Below are 16615 nucleotides of genomic sequence, written 5' to 3' on the forward strand. Positions count from 1 at the left end.
TGATATCCTCCACAGCACCCTGCAATCCTCCTATTCCTCTCTGATCTGTTCCTCTGATGGAATCTTCTTCATGAGGAAGGACGACACGCTCGAGCTCGCCGTGATGATACCATTTTGTGTAGCCTGGGGTAAACCCCTTGTTCAGCAAATGATTCCTGAAAATCCCGATGTCGTGCCATCTCACGTTGTTGCAAGGTTTGCAAGGACACCGATATTTGCCATTTTCGTTAGGGAATCTTCTTGCAGCGCGAATAAACTCGTTAACACCGGTTTTGTACTGCAATGTCACCCGATTATTCTCCGTGATCCAATCTCTACTTGGATTGGACATTTCGCTGAATGAGAGCGAGAAATGAAAGTTTGGAAGAGTTATTGATAAAGGACGACGGAGAACAAAATGAAAGAGAGATTATGAATTCTATGTTATTTTGAGCTCGGATTGAATAAGTTGGGAGTTTTTAAACTAATTAATTCGAAACTTTACCGAAATTTCGGCAGAGTTTCCCCGATTATACTGACAAACCAAAAACCTGCAAAATTATTTAAAAACATACACAAACCATCCAGAACTATCCTATAAATTAGCTCAGCCCTAAACCGAACCTCCGTGGTTCTATCACAACATTTATAAATGAAAAATCGAAATAAACAAAATATCACAAACTATCAAAACATGTCACAAACTATCAAAGCATGTCACAAAACTATTTTTCTTATTTAAATTACAATTTCATTACATGTTAAATCAATTACACAAACTTATCACAAATTAATTAACTAGTTATAAACTAAGCAACATAAATGTAATTATTAAATTAATTACAATTTCTAGGTAATAATTTACTTACAATTAATCTAAATTAATTAAAAGCAAAAAATTTAAAAATGTCACAAACTATATATCAAAACATGTCAAAAAACAATTAAAACTTAATTTTAACCTAATATAAACTAATCAAATTATTAAGCATGTGAAATTATGATATTAATACTAACTAATTTATAATCAATTTAAACTTTTAACCTAAACTAATAGAATTATTAAACTTAACCAAATTACTAAACATGTTAAATTAATTATCAAATTAATACTAATTAAGTTACACATTATTATTAACTTACATATTTCACATTAATTAAGTAATCTAACATATTAACTAACATATTATATATACACTAACCTAACTAACTAATATATACAGTAATATATATTTATACACTAATATATATTTATCAACTTAACTAACCTAGTTAACTAAGTAATATATGATTATAAAAAAAACTAATATATACACTAACCTGCTAGGACGGCCGGCCGGGGACTCGGGGACAGCGGCTCGGAGGCTGGGAATCGGGGACAACGACTCGGTGGCTGGGACTCGGAGGCAGTGGGGCCGGGGCTGAGCGCACGGCGAGGTCCGGAGGCACGGGACGACGAGGCTGTGAGTTTAAACACTGATCAGAGAGAGAGCGAGGCAGAGAGGGAGCGAGGCAGAGAGGCAGAGAGGGATTGAGAGAGAGAAATACCGGTTGAGAGGCGGAGAAGACGGCGGAGCGCGGCGGAGCTACGGCGGCGGAGTGCGTCGGAGGCAGCAGGGCCGGGGCTGAGCGCACGGCGAGGTCCGGAGGCACGGGACGACGAGGCTGTGAGTTTAAACATTGAGAGAGAGAGAGAGAGCGAGGCAGAGAGGGAGCGAGGCATAGAGAATCGTACCTCGAAACGAGATTGGGAACGAAATCGGCGAGTCTCTCGTAGTCGGTGAGAGCGTTCCAGACGGAATCCATGTCGGCTTGGACGAATGTCTCGGCCTTGACTCAGTAAGACGGCGGAGCGCGTCGGAGTGCGGCGTAGGTGGCGCGCGCGGCTTGGTGGAGGAGCTGCTGGTCGAGCGCAACCAAGAAGGAGAAGAGAGAGAGAGAAGCGGCGGCGGAGGGTGTGGAGTGCGGCAGAGTTGCAGAACTGGCCGGAGAGGGGGTTTTTTTTTTTAAATCGGTGGAGTGAACTGGTGACACAGATGAGGCAGAGAGAGAGAAGCGGCGGAGGTGGTGGACAGGGTGGAGCGCGGCGGAGGTGGCAGAGAGAGAGAGAGAGAGGGTTTTTTTTCGGAGACAGAGGCGGTTTTGAAATGAGGAAGACGAAGTGCAGACAATTTTATTTTATAGAAAACCTAACTTTCAGGTGCGACATTGTCGCACCCGAAATATCTATCAGATGCGACTAGTCGCACCTGATAATATCTTAAAAAAAAAATAATCCAGAATGCCACGTCAATCCTGAATGAAATAATGAGGGGGAAGAGTTGGCCCGCTTAAAATTTTGAAACTATCAGGTGCGACGTTGTCGCACCGGATAGTTTTTATGACTTTTGGGTGCGACTAGTCGCACCCGATACTCAAAAGCAAACAACAAATTTAGCGAAATTTTTAACACTTCGGGTTGACAATCTGGTGCGACTAGTCGCACCCGAAAGTAATTTAGATGCGACTAGTCGCACCTGATAGTCATGCGCATAAGAAAACCAAATTTGTAGTAGTGCCCCAGCGAAAGATTCAACCGAACGTAAGACAACTTCGGAAGTGTGCACAATCAAACGGTTCTGGAATCAACCCTTAGGTGAGAGAACATTAACCTTCTTTCAGGAAGGCTGGATTCCATATCTATAAAACACTTTCTTCTACAATCATGTCCCGAGTTCCCAAAAATCCATTTATTCAACCTTCATTGGCCTTTAATGTGATGAATCAAAGAACCCGGTAACACGACCTAAAAGTCCATGATAACTTCAGGATTAAGATCAAGCGTCACTGTGACCATTATTTGTGACCCTGGCTAGTGTGTCGTAACGGTCCTTAAATGATACATCTACATGCAAGGTCTCACTACCACAGATTTGGCATCTAACTACTGCAGAACGCCGTAGTCATTTTAAGTCGACTACAGTTTACCGACTATCATATATTACACTGGAGTCTTATCTCTTTGATTATGACTCAAGTTTTTTGCCGTAGTGTAACTGTCTTATAGGACTGTAGTTAAAATATATGACTACATTTTATAGATGTAGTGTTGCTAATCTCATCTATAAATACTACAACGTTATGATGTAGTTATATGGAAATCAATTACATAAGAAAAAAACACTATAATTTTAACAAGTAGTCTTAATTGATTCAATTTGACAGACCACAGTGTTTTTGTGACATCTATTGCACTGGAGTTTTATCTCTTTGCCTATGACTCCAGCCTTTTCTGTTGAAGACTACATCTTTAAAATGTAGTTGTTGAAGTTAAGAGTGTATAACCACTAAAGCTTTAGAAAGTAGTTTTAATTAATTGAATTTGACAGACTACTGTATTTTTGTGTCATCTATTGCACTTAAGTCTATTCTTTTTGGCTATGACTCGAGTCTTTTCTCTTGAAGACTATATTTTTTAGTTGTAGTTTATATTCATGAAATTATATTTTAACAATATAGACTACATTTTATTTATGAATGTAGAGCAATTTTTTAAATAAAAATATATTTAAATAAATATATAATTAAATACATTTATAATAAATGAATATCTAAAAAACACATGATATCCAAATAAATCTCATATTCCATTAAATCATCAATAAATATCATTAGAGTGTCACACAAATAAAATTCATGTCTAATTTATTGCATACTTGGCCAAACAAGCTATTAAGCATGTTTTGATATCAACTTTAATACCTTGGGAATGTCTAGTCTGCTGAGTTGTATGTACATATCAAATCTGTAATCAGGATCTGTAGCCACTTCAAGTGCTTCCTCTACACTGCAATGGTGTACGTGGCGAAACCGCAAGACCCGCCCGGACCTCCAGATCTGACGCCATACCTCGCCAGACCCGCGTAGACCTCTAGATCGCCGGACCTCCTGATTGAACAAGTCAATTATATGTGTTCTGCCATTGTCATTGTTGAAAACTATGAAGACTCCAATGCATAAGCCATACTTTGTTTTGTACTGGATCGAGAGTTCATATTTGGCTCGTCCTATAACTCTACTAGGCATTTAGAGCCCAAAACAGTCAAGATAAAAATTTGATATCAGTTCATTAGCATGCAAAATTTAATATACTCAGTCACATGAAAAAATAATTAAATAAAACGCAATAAACTTTCAGCGGGGAGAGTGGCTGGATCGCACGACATAAAGTCTAATTCCCTCTGTGAGCTTTTTATCTTGGTCGCCAACTTTGAGAGCAGAGAATCAGAGAAACCAGATAAAAACAAGTTATGACATAAAAGCTTAAAACAAAAATTTATTAAAAAAAAAGAATACCAGATTGACCAAGTACTTCCTCACCAACTTCTTGATCTAAGTGGGCAAAATGTGTTAGTGAAAACTGAAGTAATATGTACAGAGTAACACACTCATACACACAAACCAAATGAGTAAAGCTTACCCCAAATTTCGAGAGACGATAGAGCACTGTAAATCTTCCCTAGAACTTTGCTCGTCAATCTCAGCCAAGTCATTTCCTCATATCTTCCTCGACAGCCTGCATTGCTGCCTATTTTCCTCCAAGGACAACAACCAATTTCCTGAATTATTTCTTACAAACTAAATCACAGAAAATATACTCAACTATTGTTCAGATACTACGAGTGATAAAGCTGTCTTTGCTGCCTTTTAATCATAGTCACAGAGTATGCCCACCAAAAAAGTTCGATAGCATTATTAGAATCTAGTTACCAAAAAAAAAAATTCTCATTTAAACATAAGAATTTTGAACTTTCTACCAGCCATCTCATATAGATCTATTCTTTTTTCATACCTTTCAGCACTCAAAAACATTGAAGCTTTTAAATTTCTCAAGTGCATGCTCAGTCTTTACCACAAAACTAAACAAAATATCATAAACAGAACACACAACATTTGGTAACATTCTAAGAGATCGAATATAGAGAGACTTAAAACAAAAAGACGAATTTCTGAAATAAATCAAGTGCGTATGCTTAATATCCTTCACCTTAACGAACTCTGATGGTTACATCACCAATGTCGTTCACAAGCACCTGGTAATTTTCTCAAAACAAATTAGTCAGAGATTTAACTAGTTAAGAGAACAAAAATTTAGTAAAAAACATTGTGTAGTCGTTTCTAGGTCAAAATAAAACGAAGCTCTAGAAACTTCAATCACAGAAACAATGGTTCTTTAGTGAAAATACCTTATCGAGGCCAACGGGACCGAGAGACGATTTGACGATGATTGACAAGCCATAACTGTACGCATACATGGAATAAACTCAGTCCATTTCTTCAACATAACAACACAACTACATAATTAAATATCCATGTATACATACATACATATATATATATATATACATACATATATATATATATATAGAGAGAGAGAGAGAGAGAGAGAGGTTTGTACCATTTTCGGTTATTAAGCTTGAAATAAGGCAGAGAGGCGGACAGAGAGTCTGAGCAGGCTTGACGCTATGGCTCCATGTCGTTGTGGCTGTTCGTACAAACACACGAACAGATGTAAACTCAAAATGGTTCCTAAGAGTGAAGAGTTTGGTTCTGCCTTTCGAGCTCTTATTGGATTTAAGTCCCTATAGGATATACTTACCTATTCTAGATGTGCCTTCCAAAAGACCCCGCAAAACCTGCCACACAAATACAAGCTGCGAGAGCAAAGCTGGGCTCGAGACCCAACATGGCCATTTCGCAGTAAGGCTAACTTCAAGGAAATTAGATAGAACGATTGACTACCAATTAGTATTAAGACTAAATTTGAATGAACAAAAGTAAAGGCTTTACAATTGCAGGACTTTACAATTAGTTGACTACCTCGCTGTTAATCTATCTATCTGATCTCTATCAGCAACGTTAAAAATGTTGTCAATGGTGCCCACAAGAAGAGTTGTAGTCTTTATTTTGTACATTTGATGTAATAAAGTCTCATGAAGACTCTTGCTTGTAATTGCCTATTCATTCATTAATAAAGTTGAAACGTTCATTCAATCTTCCTTGTCTGAAGCTTTATGATAAAACCATAGTCTTTTAGTCCATAAACAAACTTAACAACTTACGAAGAGACAAATGTAGATTTGCATGAACAAACTCTTCGTAGTTTGCTTAAAACGATATATTCGCAATCTTAGGGTCAAAGGACTATTGACCTCAGTATGATTGTTAGAAGAATCTATGATGTCTGGTTATGAGGCATTGAGAGTTAGGAACTCTATAGTTCTTCTAGGTATCTTCCGAAGGTACTGAATTGACCAGTGCACTTCTAGAGACAAGATAAGAACAAACCATTTAACCTCTTATGTCTCGAAGTCACTATGTATGAATTGCATCATGCTTACCTTAATCCTGAAATGAGACATGCCATTTCACACCTTAGTATTCTCATTTGAGAAAGTCAAAGTTCGGACTCACTATGTGATTCCGAACAAGGCCTATTGGTGAAGTACTAAGTTGTGAGTCTGTCATGAGTAACTTTGTGAAGTTCTCATAGATATGGAATTCATGTACAAGATTGCTGAAATGCAATGTATGTCACCTCATGCTTTGTTCCTTGGAGTGTGAATAAATGAACTGGCCAGTGTCCAAATTGAGTCCTGACTCTTTTGGATGAAACAATGTGACTTGTTAGCTCCTCGTCAATACATTGTTTCTAACTTATTCACAAGCGACAAAGGAGTTGAGGAAATAACAGCTAGAAGGGTAAAATGGTAATTTAGTAAATCCCGACTAGCTGATGACATTCATGAAGGGTAAACATAGATAATATTCAGTGGATCCGCTCATCATAATTAGGTCGAATTCTTGAGTAGAAAATAAATTCATTTGAACCGAGAGATTTTCAGTGTCAGCTCTTTAGTGGAGTCAGTTGGCATTAAGCTAAACTTGGAAAAGGTTTGTGAACTTTTGAGTCCAAGTGTTTAGCTAAAGCTTTGTTCATTTGGGTCCATGAGGTCACTGTCACGAATCACATCGATAGGAATAGTTAAACTGGAAGCTAAGCCAAAACAAGAACGAAAATAGTTAAAAGGGTATTTTTGTCTTTTGAGACAAAGGATGAAATGAATGTCAATAAATTTTTTGACAAGGTCATTTTGTGACATGTTTCACTCGGCCATGACTTGATCATTGGGCCTTGTGAATTAATTTCATTTCATAAGAATTTTATTGAAAATTCTTATTGGGCCTTTTTCATGTTGTCATGAACAAATGGAAAAGCTTCTAGAAGCCCATTCTAGAAGGACATAGGCGCCCAACATACCCAACCAAGAGAGAATATTTTGTGCATAAATGTATCAAGATACTTGCCAAAAGAAAAAGAGGAAACAAATTTGCATGAGGATGCTATATGGAATTCGGCCAAGAGAGAGACAAGGCAAGGCATGGAACAAAATAGGAAACTATTCCAAGACTTAATGAAGTCTATTTTGGCCGAGCTCCTCAAGGAAAAGAAAGAGGAAATTGGCTCATTTTATAGAAGAGGAAACTACCTTATTGAAGGTGAGACCTCTCCTATAAATAGGAGCCTCATTCTTCTCATTTTCATTCATCCAAGTTTAAGAGATTTGAGAGACTCTCTCTCTAGAACTTTGGCCGAAAATCCTCTCTCTCTCTCTCTAGTTTATTTTCGATTATTTCTTGTTTTGGCACCTAGGTCCTCACTCGACCTAGTGTTTAGCTCTGCGACTTCGAGACTCGTTCTCAAGTCGTAGTGTTTAAAAGTGCCCACTCACTGATTCCTTCTTTTCGAGTAATTTAGTGATAGAAACTTTCGTGGTTGCTCGAGGTGCCGAGGAAAGAAAGAGAGACGTGCTGCGAGGGGAGACGAGCGTTGCAACTTTCCAAAAGCTTCTACAAGGTTCAAGCTTCAAGAAAGGTTAGTAACTTTAATAGCTCATATTAGTTTTTATTTACATGTACATGCTCTTGTCTAGGTTAGTAAAAACTAGTTTTACTTAAAAAGAAAATTTTTAAAATTCCGCCGCTTAACGAAGCGTTAAACTTTTTCTTAAACCCTAGATCGATTCCAACAAATGGTATCAGAGCTATGGTCAAAGGAATGCATGTGCATGTTTTTAAATTATGAGCTTGAAAATCGTTTTCGAAAGTTTACTAATTTTGTGACAAGTTAGAATTGTAATCTTAGATTTTTTTTAATTTATTGCTCATTCCTTTAAATTAAAAACCATGTTGATTTTCTATGAGTTTGGGATGATGTTAAAACACATTAGAATCAGTTCTAAAAGTTTTTAATTTTTTATATTGAAAAACGTGTTTTAAAGGTTTGAGAATTTTCGAGTAAATTTTGTGACTAGTTTTGTTTTCTTGCTAGTTTCGTTTATTTACTTGAATCGTTTTATGCATGTTGTTATTTCTTTTATTTTTATGTTATTACCCTGCTAATAAAACACAAATAAAAGCTTTAAACAACTTCATAAAACGTTCCGTTACACTCGATTCTTTTTCGCACCTAAAAGGACAAAGCTTTAATTTATTTCTTTTTCTTCGAGCTGGAATGTAAACCCGCATTAAAAGCGGAATAACTCTCTGCTCAGAAATCGAAATTTAATGATTCTTGAATCAAATTAAATCTCTGTCTGTCCTCTGTCCAATGCCACCGGTTTCGGCTCAAAAGGACATCGGAGCCGCCAGTTATGGCGATTTTACTCCGAGGTGCGCGGCTGTCTGAAACTCCAGTTTTTTTAGAAATCCGGATTTTCAAACCCCACTACCATGAGTTATAGAACTCTAATGAGAAAACTTTCATGAGCAAAAATGTTTTTCATATGATTATAAACATGATGTGTAAAGATTAAAAGTTTTGATTTTTGAAAGATTAATTGAAATTGAATTTTTACAAAACTAGTTTGAATTTTGAAAAACCGTTTTCACTTTCAAACTTGAAAAAATTTTGTCATCCAAATCAAATAAGTTTTCAAAATGTTTTCAAAACTATATCTATATCACATATGTTCAAAATCTATATGCTCTTGAAATTTTGAGTGGGAGGTCTCTTTGTAGACAAAACCGAAAAATAAAAAGATGTGTAATCTCAAACTTTCAAGTGTTCGAGTGAGTTGAAGTTCACACTTCCCTCACGCACTTTCCCGAAATAGAAAATAGGAAAAGATCGAGTATGTCCCTTGTGCCTTTATGCACTAATACTGCTCTGAACATGTCGATCTAGGATTCTCTTCTAGTTGTCCGCTCTGTCGCTCTCTAACTAGGAAATCTGTTTCCGAACTTAAAAGAGTCGATGAACCAACCCCAAAAACTAAGTGGGAGGGTTATATTCGTTGTTTGTAACCCACGATCCCCAACACTAGTGAAAGATGCAATAACGTGGGACTAAGAGCCGCTCTTGCGACCCTCACTTAAATGTGAGTACTCCAAGGCGTTATTGCTTCGATCATTGCTCAATGAGCTACGTCCGAGAGTGATGCAATGATGGCAAGGCCTCCCCTTGGGGGATTGTTTTTCAAAGCTGATCTTTTGGACTAAGTGGTTGGTTGCACACTTAGGCTCAATCCCTAGTATCCTCCCTTGAGGCTCTGCGAAAGGATGTGAGTGATCAAACCAATTTACAAGGTGGCTAGTCAAAATAGATGTATTGACATCTTGGCTTAGCATTAATGATGTGTCATTTACTTATAAATGGAGATTTTTTGCGGCCTTCTCTTGAGGGAGTAAATTATCGTTTGGTTTATAACACCTTTGGATTTTACAAAAGTCTTAATAAAACTTAAATACTAAACCAAAGACTAATCATAAACTTGTTTCAACTTATATAGGCAATATGTCTCTCAACCATCTCTCAATCTTTCTTTCCTCGATCAAACTCGAAAACGAAAACTACGTAGATTCGAAACGTAACCTCGACATAATACCAACCGTTAACAAGCACAAATGGGTACTCACCACCCCGTGTCCTCCTCTGACGAATGATGATTCAACTCAAGAGGACAATGACGCCTTAGCGGCCTGGCTTCGATCCGATGAGATTGTGAGGTGCTATATCTTGGCATCTATGAACAATATGCTGAAAGAGCAACATCGTGACTTCGAGACTGCCGCTGACATGCTCTACAATCTCCTTGAGATGTTTGGAGGGCAAAGGCGTCAAGCAAGGCAACAAGCAGTCCGACAGTTTATGAACTGTCATATGAAGGCTAGGACTCCTGTTAGAGACTTTATGATACTGATCATTAGTTTTCTAAATAAGATGGAAATCCTAGGATCTGAGATTGATGGGAAGAATATCATAGATATGATCTTAGAAACTCTCCCCGCATCTCTTGATACCTCCAAGATGAACTACTCCATTAACAAGCTAGAGTACACTGTTACCAAGCTTATGGAGGAACTTCACACTGCTGTAGGTCTCACTAAGAAAAAGAGGAATCAAGGAGAGGCACATGCTACTGAGCAAGAAGCCTCCGCCTCTAGAACTGTGAAGAGACCTGACAAGGCCGATAAAAAGAACTGTCCCGCCTATCTCAAAGCAAAGGAACATAGTATTGTACTAGTTACCGAAGCATGCTTAGTAGCTGATAATGTATCATCGTGGATTATTGACTCCGCTGCTACTAACCATATTTGTTGTTCCTTGAATGGTTTCAAGAAAACCAAAAGCTTAGAGGAAGGCGAGTTCTGTTTCAAATGGGGTGATGGGAGCCTGGTGTCTGCAAAGGCTGTGGGATCCGTGACGCTGTCTTTTGAAGACCGCACTTTAAATTTGAATAATGTTTATTTTGTTCCTACCTTTGGGAAGAACTTAATATCCGTTGCTCGTCTTCGCGAGCAAGATTATTGTTTAAAGTTCATTAAGAATGGAATTCGTATTTCGTTTCCTGATAATTCTTTTGTCACTGATGCATGTATGAAGAATGCTCTTTTCTACATCTATCCCACTAAACCTTCTCTTTTACACACCGAAATAGATAATGATCTAATTAGGGAGCCAAAGAGGATCAAACTTTCTGAATCCTCCGATCTAACAAAATCAACATACCTCTGGCACTTAAGACTTGGTCATATCAGTCTAGATAGGATTAAGAGGCTTGTGAGGGATGGTCCACTCCAAGCCTCTGCAATAGGCTCACTACCTACTTGCGAATCCTGCATAGAAGGAAAAATGACTAAGCGACCTTTCTCCGATAAGGGTCGAAGAGCCACTGAGTTGCTGGAACTAATACATTCTGATGTATGTGGTCCGCTCAACCAACAGGCACGTGGAGGATTCGAATACTTCGTTACCTTCACTGATGATTACTCAAGATATGGGTTTGTCTATTTGCTTAAACACAAATCCGAGACCTTTAACGTATTTAAGGTCTTTAGGGCTTTAGTGGAAAAGCAAACTGGCAAAGTGATCAAAACCCTTCGATCTGATCGAGGTGGTGAGTATATGTCTGGAGAGTTCGATGACTTTCTTAAAGAAGAAGGTATCGCTTCTCAGCTTACCGCACCTGGCACACCTCAACAAAACGGAGTGTCAGAGAGAAGAAACCGAACTCTTATGGAGATGGTTAGATCAATGATGAGTTACTCATCACTCCCGCTTTCCTTTTGGGGATATGCCCTCGAAACAGCCGCCTACATTCTGAACCAAGTTCCGTCCAAAACGGTTCCTGGTACTCCTTATGACCGATGGACTGGCCGTAAAGTGAATCTTGGCCGCATCCGAATTTGGGGTTGCCCTGCACACGTGCTGAGGCAAAAGACTAGCAAGTTGGCTAGTAGGTCAGAATTGTGCCTGTTTGTAGAATATCCGAAGGAAACCAAAGGTTTTACTTTCTATAGTCCCGAGGACGATAAGACTTTCGTTAGCACGAATGCTCGTTTCCTTGAGGAGGACTTTATGAAGGATGCGAAACCTAGAAGCAAAATTGTGCTTGAAGAAAAGTTGGGTGAGGAAGCTTCTACCTCATCTGTAAGAACTGTTCTTACCCCAACTGAAACACAACCTAACTCATCAGAATCTCGTCAAGTAGTACTTCGACGTAGTGGGAGGGCTACTCAAAAGCCTGACAGGTACATGTCTTATGGAGACTCTCTTGTAGCCGTCTCTGACATGGATGATCCTGTTTCCTATAGCCAAGCAATGGCTTGTTCTGAATCAAACCTTTGGCTTGACGCCATGAAAGTTGAGATGCACTCGATGTATGTCAACAAAGTCTGGAAACTTGTAGACCTTCCTGAAGGGATTAAACCCGTAGGGTGTAAGTGGATATACAAGAAGAAAAGGGGTCCTGATGGGAACGTTGAGACGTTCAAAGCACGACTTGTGGCGAAGGGTTATACCAAACAAGAAGGGATTGACTATGAAGAAACCTTCTCGCCAGTCGCGATGCTTAAATCCATCCGCATACTCCTATCCATTGCTGCAGCTCTCGACTATGAGATCTGGCAAATGGATGTCAAGACAGCTTTTCTGAATGGCAATCTTGACGAGCGCATTTACATGGCTCAACCAGACGGTTTCGTGGATAAAGGTCAAGAGACCAAGGTTTGTGAGTTGCTTAAATCCATTTATGGACTAAAGCAAGCATCTAGGTCATGGAACATTAGAGTCGATGAAACTGTAAAGAGCTTCGGCTTTGAACAGTCAATAGATGAGCCTTGTGTTTACAAGTTAATACACGAAGGCAAAGTTGTGTTTCTGGTACTATATGTCGATGATATACTACTCATTGGTAATGACGTGGGTAAGTTATCTGAGGTTAAGGTCTGGCTGGCAAAGCAATTCGATATGAAGGATCTAGGAGAAGCTGCATACATTCTGGGAATCCAAATCTTTCGAGATAGGAAAAACCGGACCCTGTCGCTCTCTCAAGCATCTTATATTGATAAGGTGATGGATCGCTTCTCGATGCAAGACTGCAAGAGGGGTCAAACACCCTTTAGGCATGGAGTTTCACTCTCTAAGGACCAGTCTCCCAAGACTGCACAAGAGATTGAAGACATGAGGAAAATTCCTTACGCCTCTGCCGTAGGAAGCCTCATGTATGCTATGCTTTGCACCCGACCTGATATATGTTTCGCCGTTGGCGTAGTTAGTCGTTTCCAATCCAACCCTGGACGCGAGCACTGGATTGCTGTTAAGCATGTTCTTAAGTATCTTCGAAGAACTAGGAACTTGATGCTTACATACTCAGGTACTGACCTGACTATGACGGGATATACCGACTCCGATTTTCAAGCGGATAAGGATTCCAGGAAATCCACTTCGGGATCTGTGTTCATCCTTAATGGTGGAGCTGTCGTGTGGAGGAGTATTAAGCAATCTTGCATTGCTGACTCCACAATGGAGGCAGAATATGTGGCTGCTTGTGAAGCATCCAAAGAGGCTGTATGGCTTAAGAAATTCCTTAAGTATTTGGAAGTTGTTCCGAACGTCGACGAGCCCATAACCCTTTATTGTGATAATAGTGGGGCTGTCGCTAACTCAAAGGAACCTAGAAGCCATAAGCGCTCTAAGCATATTAAGAGGAAATACCATTTGATTCGAGAGATCGTGCAGCGCGGAGACGTGGAAGTGAAGAAGATCTCAACGGTGGACAACCTCGCAGATCCATTCACCAAGGCCCTAGCGAACAAGGTCTTCGACCAACATCGTGAGGGATTAGGCATGAAGGACTACACACACCTTCTTTGAGTCAAGTGGGAGTTTGTTGTCAATGGTGCCCACAAGAAGAGTTGTAGTCTTTATTTTGAACATTTGATGTAATAAAGTCTCATGAAGACTCTTGCTTGTAATTGCCTATTCATTCATTAATAAAGTTGAAACGTTCATTCAATCTTCCTTGTCTGAAGCTTTATGATAAAACCATAGTCTTTTAGTCCATAAACAAACTTAACAACTTACGAAGAGACAAATGTAGATTTGCATGAACAAACTCTTCGTAGTTTGCTTAAAACGATATATTCGCAATCTTAGGGTCAAAGGACTATTGACCTCAGTATGATTGTTAGAAGAATCTATGATGTCTGGTTATGAGGCATTGAGAGTTAGGAACTCTATAGTTCTTCTAGGTATCTTCCGAAGGTACTGAATTGACCAGTGCACTTCTAGAGACAAGATAAGAACAAACCATTTAACCTCTTATGTCTCGAAGTCACTATGTATGAATTGCATCATGCTTACCTTAATCCTGAAATGAGACATGCCATTTCACACCTTAGTATTCTCATTTGAGAAAGTCAAAGTTCGGACTCACTATGTGATTCCGAACAAGGCCTATTGGTGAAGTACTAAGTTGTGAGTCTGTCATGAGTAACTTTGTGAAGTTCTCATAGATATGGAATTCATGTACAAGATTGCTGAAATGCAATGTATGTCACCTCATGCTTTGTTCCTTGGAGTGTGAATAAATGAACTGGCCAGTGTCCAAATTGAGTCCTGACTCTTTTGGATGAAACAATGTGACTTGTTAGCTCCTCGTCAATACATTGTTTCTAACTTATTCACAAGCGACAAAGGAGTTGAGGAAATAACAGCTAGAAGGGTAAAATGGTAATTTAGTAAATCCCGACTAGCTGATGACATTCATGAAGGGTAAACATAGATAATATTCAGTGGATCCGCTCATCATAATTAGGTCGAATTCTTGAGTAGAAAATAAATTCATTTGAACCGAGAGATTTTCAGTGTCAGCTCTTTAGTGGAGTCAGTTGGCATTAAGCTAAACTTGGAAAAGGTTTGTGAACTTTTGAGTCCAAGTGTTTAGCTAAAGCTTTGTTCATTTGGGTCCATGAGGTCACTGTCACGAATCACATCGATAGGAATAGTTAAACTGGAAGCTAAGCCAAAACAAGAACGAAAATAGTTAAAAGGGTATTTTTGTCTTTTGAGACAAAGGATGAAATGAATGTCAATAAATTTTTTGACAAGGTCATTTTGTGACATGTTTCACTCGGCCATGACTTGATCATTGGGCCTTGTGAATTAATTTCATTTCATAAGAATTTTATTGAAAATTCTTATTGGGCCTTTTTCATGTTGTCATGAACAAATGGAAAAGCTTCTAGAAGCCCATTCTAGAAGGACATAGGCGCCCAACATACCCAACCAAGAGAGAATATTTTGTGCATAAATGTATCAAGATACTTGCCAAAAGAAAAAGAGGAAACAAATTTGCATGAGGATGCTATATGGAATTCGGCCAAGAGAGAGACAAGGCAAGGCATGGAACAAAATAGGAAACTATTCCAAGACTTAATGAAGTCTATTTTGGCCGAGCTCCTCAAGGAAAAGAAAGAGGAAATTGGCTCATTTTATAGAAGAGGAAACTACCTTATTGAAGGTGAGACCTCTCCTATAAATAGGAGCCTCATTCTTCTCATTTTCATTCATCCAAGTTTAAGAGATTTGAGAGACTCTCTCTCTAGAACTTTGGCCGAAAATCCTCTCTCTCTCTCTCTAGTTTATTTTCGATTATTTCTTGTCTTGGCACCTAGGTCCTCACTCGACCTAGTGTTTAGCTCTGCGACTTCGAGACTCGTTCTCAAGTCGTAGTGTTTAAAAGTGCCCACTCACTGATTCCTTCTTTTCGAGTGATTTAGTGATAGAAACTTTCGTGGTTGCTCGAGGTGCCGAGGAAAGAAAGAGAGACGTGCTGCGAGGGGAGACGAGCGTTGCAACTTTCCAAAAGCTTCTACAAGGTTCAAGCTTCAAGAAAGGTTAGTAACTTTAATAGCTCATATTAGTTTTTATTTACATGTACATGCTCTTGTCTAGGTTAGTAAAAACTAGTTTTACTTAAAAAGAAAATTTTTAAAATTCCGCCGCTTAACGAAGCGTTAAACTTTTTCTTAAACCCTAGATCGATTCCAACAAAAAACAAAGACGCCATTGGAGTCATGTTCTCCAATTTTGGTTCAGTCAACTTAATATCTTGGTCCTACACAATAAAGTCGAAATTCACATCTCAATACCTGACCATACTTCGCAAACTTCAGATTCTCTTCTTTTAATTTTTTCTTTTAGATTCTAATGTTAAAGTAAAATCAGTACATGACCATACTTAGTACGCGAATGTCTAAGTCTGCAGTCAACATTTTCCTCGAAATATCCTTAGGCCTTTGATACAACACCTCCAAGTTCAAAATCTGCCAAAAAAACACATTGGTAATATTTCCTATAACAAGCTGTACAAAATTATTAGCGAATTGCAATGTAATTGAAGTCTAATTTTGTTTGATCTCAGCTATAGCCTTTACGAAGTATTTGTTAGAAATATTACTTTAATAATATTTATTTTCTGGCAAATAAAACGACAGCTTAGATATTAGAAAAAAAAATAAAGTACAACACAACAGTATTATGAACGGGAAAATAAAATAACATAAAAACAAGATGGAAAAACCAAAGTTCGAGGACCGTTCGACGGTCTCCTGAAAGTAATATTGCCCTCCCACGGGTGTCGGAATCGACGAGAAATTTACCTCCCAGGATACAACGGCGGAACAAGAAGAACGGTACACCAAACGAACTTCTCCTGCGAACTATTCACTGCAACAGAACTAATCACCGACTACAAAATAAAACAAAGCAATTTCGGAGGGGAGAAAGAGAAGAGAGAATTTGTGTGTGTTA

The sequence above is a fragment of the Urtica dioica genome, chromosome 7 (assembly GCF_054948205.1).
Source record: "Urtica dioica subsp. dioica isolate 48M chromosome 7, U.dioica_male_clone48M_v1_H2, whole genome shotgun sequence".
NCBI lineage: Eukaryota > Viridiplantae > Streptophyta > Magnoliopsida > Rosales > Urticaceae > Urtica > Urtica dioica.